This window comes from Crocuta crocuta, unplaced genomic scaffold (genome assembly GCF_008692635.1).
Source record: "Crocuta crocuta isolate KB4526 unplaced genomic scaffold, BGI_CrCroc_1.0 scaffold291, whole genome shotgun sequence".
Classification (NCBI taxonomy): Eukaryota; Metazoa; Chordata; class Mammalia; order Carnivora; family Hyaenidae; genus Crocuta; species Crocuta crocuta.
In genome coordinates, this window is record NW_027527977.1 from 1,223,340 (window position 1) to 1,229,009 (window position 5,670).

A 5,670-nucleotide genomic window follows, 5' to 3' on the forward strand; every position below is an offset into this window, starting at 1 on the left:
TTGATGTGTGCAGGCACTGGTGTGTGTTCTGATGCCTCTGACTTTGTCTATTGTTCTTCAAGTGTCTGCCTGATAATCCTCACTCTTTACCTCCTCAAAGATCTCTTAAGGTCTAAAGAAATGAAATCCTTGGAAGTATCATTGAGAGACATAAGATATGCAAGAGTGAATTTCTAACATGGAAAGAGCTTACCACAGGCATCTTTTCCACTTGGGTGAAAAAAAAAAAAAAGCATCCCTCCTTTTGTGGTCCACCTGGCAGGCTAGATCCTTGGCTGGATGTGACAGCACGATCATAGCAAATAGAGGTCTGGCCACTGGAAGGGGTACTTCCTAATTAATGCTGTCGTCATGTACAATCTCTTAGATGCAACTTCTAACAGGATGTGGTTCTGGCAGTCCTATTTGTCAGAACAAAAACATGAGGAATATACTGCATCTGTCTGTCCATCAACTCTCTAGGTGACACACTGAAAGTCAGCAAGACCTGGAACTCTGTCTCAGGCACCCATCTGACATCCAAACACACGAGTTCTTCCATAGCCTAAAGTCATATTACCTTCCACTGTGCTCCTAGCAGAACGCAAAAACTAAGCTCTCTTAGTTAGGATCTGTATCTGCAAATAATCTCTCAAGTTTTCATCATGGTTTCTTTTACCATTATAGAGTTCTCAGCGGTTCCCAAGGACATTGACAAGGACTCAAGAGATTTTAGAATCCCTCCTTAACTTTGTTCAAATCTAGGAGAAAGGAGTTGGTTTTCAGAGCATTATCACTGCCCCAGCCATTCATTCATCATTCATTCATTCATTCATTCATTTATCTCCATGATATCCCCACTCCCCCGCCATTCTCAACACACACCAGGCAAAGGGCCTGGGCTGGGGTGTATATGGGTAGGTTTATTCTGCCTTCTCTTTCTGTACAGTCAGTGTAAGAACACAGCCTGTGGTAAGCACCAGGAGGCTGCCTGAGGCATTTTAAGACAGAAGACACTGGCTATGTCTAAATAAAGAAGCACTTCCGGGGGTGTCTGGGTGGTACAGTCCAGTTCACAGGCAAGAAAACAATCAGGTGCTAAATGACCGTAGCTGGGCAGGTTGTCGTAGCTGCATCACAAGGGGCCGAGAACACACAAGAGCAGTGATCACATGAGCCCACTTGGGGCTTTACATTAGGACTCTTTATGTTCCCATTGCTTAATATCGATATTGACTCTTAACCTTTGGAAGATACTGAACCTGTAAGCAAGGGAAGAAAAGTTTTAATTTTGGGTAGAGAAATATGAGACAGAAAAGAGGTAGGTTTCAGCACATATCTGGTTCTCTCAGTCCAACTTATGTTGTGATTGACACATTCTCCCCTTTTTGTCTGGAAGTGCTTCTTTGTTTTAAGGTTTTTTTTGTTTTGTTTTGTTTTTTGTCCCCTTGAGAGATAGAGAGAGCACAAGCTGAGGACAGGCAGAGAGGAGAGACAGAATCCCAAGCAGACTCTGTGCCATCAGCACAGATCAAGAGATCAAGAGGCGATGCTTAACCCTGCCTCTTTTTTGTCTCATATTTCTCTGCCCAAAATTCAAATTCTTCTTCCCTTGCTTACAGGTTCAGTATCTTCCAAAAGTCAAGAGTCAATATTGATATCAAGCAATGGGAATATAAAGAGTCTTAACGTAAAGTCCCGAGGGGGCTCATGTGACACTGTTCTTGTCTGTCCCTTTGTGATCCAGCTGTGACAACCTGCCCAGTTATGGTCATTGAGCACCTGATTGGTTACTTGCATGTGAAGCCACACTGTGGCCCATCAGCCACTAAACACTTTTTTTTTTTAATGTTTCTTTATTTTTTGAGACACAGACATGGAGAGACAGAGTGCAAGTGGGGGGAGGAGCAGAGAGAGAAGGAGACACAGAATCCAAAGCAGGCTTCAGGCTCTGATCTGTCAGCACAGAGGCTCACAAGGGCCTTGAACTCATAAGCCCTGAGATCATGACCTGAGCCGAAGTTGGTCGCTCAACCGACTGAGCCACCCAGGCGTCCCTAAACACTCTTTATTCACTCAAGTCATAAGCTGTGGTGTATAAAAAAACCCATCCACATGGCTGCCTGAGGCCTATAAAGTCAAAGAGAGCTAGATTCACACCAAAAGGAAAACTTGTGAACGTTTGTATTTATAAACGAGTAAGCTTTATTTGACGAATTTCATCGAAGATTTTAATGGAATCTGGATTATAGCCAGGGAAGATAAAATACAGGTGACAACGCCTTACGTACAGTCATTTTTTAAAAGATGATAACCAAATTGCTTTTTTCTCCCTATTTTTACTACTGGTATATGATTCAAAACATAATTTAGATGAGATTTAACAATTTATTTAAAATAATGGGAAGTGAACCAGCCTAGAGGTCAGGAGTCACACATGCCTTTTGTGTGTGCACACAAGCAGGCCCACATGCTAGTTATTAGGCAAGCCATTTAGTATCACTTTTTCTCTCATTTGCATCTATATCTATAGAACAAGAGATTCGTAATCTTCAGTTCTGAGTTTATTGGAATCTATCCATGACCATAGAGGAGCCCCACCCCCACCCCGCACCATTACCTCAGTGTACATTGGATATTTTCAGCTCATTCAGTTTGCTTGTTGTATTATATTGATGTTTACAAGGTCAAAAGTAAAAAAAAAAAAAACAAAGTCAATCTGGTCATGTTACATAGTGTGTTAAAACTGTTTGCTGTAACAGACAAACCTAGAAACAGATGAGAAAGTTGATTTTTCATTCAAGTAAAGACCAGGAGTTGGGGAGGGAGAGAAAAATTTGCCTCCATGTAGTCATTCAGGGATGCAGACTCATGGGGTCTCTGCTGAATTTGACATGTGACTTCCAAGGTTTCCCTTAGTGTCACCATTCAGCCAACATTTGGAGAAAACAAGGTAAATGGAGCATCAAATGTGAGTTTCTAAGGAACAGAACTGGAAGTATTATGTGTAATTTTTGCTATGTTCCCAGGATGGAGAGCGGTCAGATTTAGAGAGCAGCTAATTAGCCTGTGCCACACAAAGAAATATCCAAAAGGCATTTCAGAGCAGGATATGATATATAAATTCTTTAAGCCCCAGCTCAGATCCTCTTTGTTCCATAAAAATACACTTGGTTACCACGGGCCTCTTTGGTTCACTTCCCTCTCTAAACTTTTTACGTGTGCCATGGATTTCAACACTTACCATTTTGTCCTGGTATTTCTTCATGAAAGTATGTTTCCTTTGTTAATACCATAACCCTTCAGAATAGAGATAGTTTGAAACTTTGTATTTCTTATCTCCCAGCCCCTCCCTTGCCATCTAGCTCCATGCATCTAGCACCACGCACTTTAAAGCCATAAAGTGCAATAAATTTGATTAACTCATCTTTGTGAGTTCTTTCAAAGTACACATAAATGTAAGCTATATTATGGCAACAATGAGAGGGAGCCTCTGTTTTTTTCCCAGTCCCATTGCCAAGAACAGTGCCTGGCATGTGAAGGCACTCAAAATTATTTGTTGAATGAAAAACAAAAGTTCTGTGATTCCACATTCTCTGATCATCAGGCCCTGCTACTTTTCTTGTGGTCAAATACTTGTGACAAATTCTAGTATAATACTTATACTAATAATAACAACAGCAAATCATAGCTAACACTACCATAGTGCCTACTGTACGCTAGACATATAGAAAAACTCATTTAATACAATATTTTGAGATAGTTACTAATGTAAGCTCCTTGTATATATCTACCTTTTGAACCAATGCCGGCCTTTAGGGAGACTTTGTGCAAATTAGAAAAGGCACCACAGGCTGTATCATTCACTAATCTATATTATCAAAGAGCATCCAGAGCAGACACTTGCTCATAAATCTTGAATGGATGAATGGATCGATGAAAAAACTATACTATTTGAGTGGGTCTGAGTGATAATAATTCCATTTACTTTATTTTTTTATTGTCTGACTTGTTCTAATTTTTCTACAATGTTATTATGCCGTCAATGTATGAACTTATTTGATGGAAACAAAAGAAATCTATAAATAATGAGAACAAAATGCATCAATCTGGCTGAGTATATTTTTAATTAAGAACGAAAATTAACATAATGCTCATACCTGATGTCCTTTAATTTCCAAAATATATTCCTTCTTTGTTTCTTTTAAAACAATTTTTAATGTCTTATTTATTTCTGAGAGAGAGAGACAGAGAGCATGAGCAGGGGAGGGTCAGAGAGAGAGGGAGACACAGAATCTGAAGCAGGCTCCAGGCTCTGAGCTAGCCATCAGCACAGAGCCCGACGCAGGGCTCGAACCCACGAACCGTGAGATCATGACCTGAGCCGAAGTCGGATGCTCAACCGACTGAGCCACCCAGGCGCCCCAATATATTTCTTCTTTGATAGAATTCATCATTACAAATGGTCATTTGTAAATCTTTTATACTCCATTTCTGCAGTTGAAATTTATAGAGGCGGAGCTAAATGATATTTATAATTAATTTAAAAAAATTTTTTTAGCTTATTTATTTTGCAAGAGAGAGCACGAACAGGGGAGAGCAGAAATAGAATCCAAGCAGGTTCCACACTGCTAGCACAGAGCCCAGTGTGGGGCTACCCTGAACCATGACATCATGACCTGAGCTGAAATCAAGAGTTGGATGCTTAAGCAACTGAGCCACCCATGTGCCCCTAACTTTTCATTTTTAAATAATTATGTAAGTTATATAAAAATCATATGGAGGACTCACATGTAACTCTCACTGAGTTTCTTCCAATGGTAACATCTTGCATAACTATAGCACAATATTAAAACCAGAACTTGGGGCGCCTGGGTGCTCATTCGGTTGAGCGTCCAACTTCAGCTCAGGTCATGATCTCGCAGTTCGTGTCAGGCTCTGTGCTGACAGCCAGCTCAGAGCCTGGAGCCTGCTTCAGATTCTGTGTCTCCCTCTCTCTCTGGCCCTCCTCTGCTCACACTGTCTCTCTTTCTCAGAAATAAATAAAACATTTAAAAACAACAACAACAAAAAATAAAAACAACTTGACATTGGTACACCACAGACTTTATTCAGATTTCACCAATTTTATGTGTGTGTGTGTGTGTCTGTGTGTAGTTCTATAAAACTTTTATCACATGTGTAACTACCACCAAATCAAGATATATCTAAAGAATACAATCAAAGTATATTTTAGGATTAAAATACCCTAAAATAAAGTTGTTAAATCTCTTTCCTAATGTTGTCAGTAAACAGTTGGTGGGATTATAATTAATTATCACAGTAATTTGGATAAATAAATAGGAATTATTCTCCCCATTTTTCTTTTTCAAATATATTGAAATTTTTAGGAAAAATTCATTTTAGATGCTCTGAGGGATTTCCTTTTCAAAAGGAATCTGGTGGAGAAGACTTACACAACAAATACTCATCTCATCTTTTTTTTTTTATCATGTTCTGTATCATTTTATGAATAAAGATTAGCAGTTTGAAACTGCAGAATGTTTATTCAGCTCTTAATAACAGGTGATGCAATGTAAGTACTCTGCCACCAGGGGGTGGTCCTCCAATATTTGCTTCGAGATTCAGATTAAAATTAGGAAAGGTTTCCCACTTAACTCACTGAAATATAACCTTTCATGCTCTTTCTAT

General features: G+C 39.5%; 1 non-coding gene across 1 annotated transcript; it reads right to left on the reverse strand.

The window, feature by feature from the left end:
• Positions 1-837: 837 nt before the first annotated feature.
• Positions 838-968, reverse strand: LOC144222387 (small nucleolar RNA SNORA51). The gene has a single exon (XR_013332393.1). It is a non-coding gene; the product is annotated as a small nucleolar RNA SNORA51 (small nucleolar RNA).
• Positions 969-5,670: the final 4,702 nt, after the last annotated feature.